Source organism: Asparagus officinalis, chromosome 9 (genome assembly GCF_001876935.1).
Source record: "Asparagus officinalis chromosome 9, Aspof.V1, whole genome shotgun sequence".
Lineage (NCBI taxonomy): Eukaryota > Viridiplantae > Streptophyta > Magnoliopsida > Asparagales > Asparagaceae > Asparagus > Asparagus officinalis.
In genome coordinates, this window is record NC_033802.1 from 53074127 (window position 1) to 53074687 (window position 561).

Sequence of the window (561 nt, forward strand, 5' to 3'; positions counted from 1 at the left end):
TAATCCTTTCGGAATTACAAAACCGAACCGACGAAACACGTACTCAGCTGATCTTGCTATCGCCACATTCCTATTCAAAAATTTTTGTACCCTCCTGAGGAACTCCACTGCATCAGCAGCAAGGTAACCAAACGTATCGAACGCGAACGGAATGAAACTGTAGTGGTTGTCCTTGCAAGGTTGATCATGTTTGCCCACCTTTGCCTCTGCCGCCCTATCCGCTACATGCTCAGCCATGAACACTCCATTACCAAACCCTATCAATGGAGACACCCCTGTAAGTTCAACACAAGCGTGCTTCCCTCCGCTCCAACTGTAGACGAGAACGTCTGCCGGTCTTAAAGCAGATCTATCCTCTCCAGGAGGAGTGAGGAAGTTGACCGACGCTTCCTTCTTAGATAGGATCCCTGCTCTTCGGAGGATTGTTGGACCCTAGAGGGGGGGGTGATTAGGGTCAAGAGGCTCTAATATGCAATTTAAAACTCAGCACAGGCAAACCACAAAACAGAAGTGCAATCAAATAGAAAGAGATAGAGTTAGGAATCGTTATCCTTGACGCGC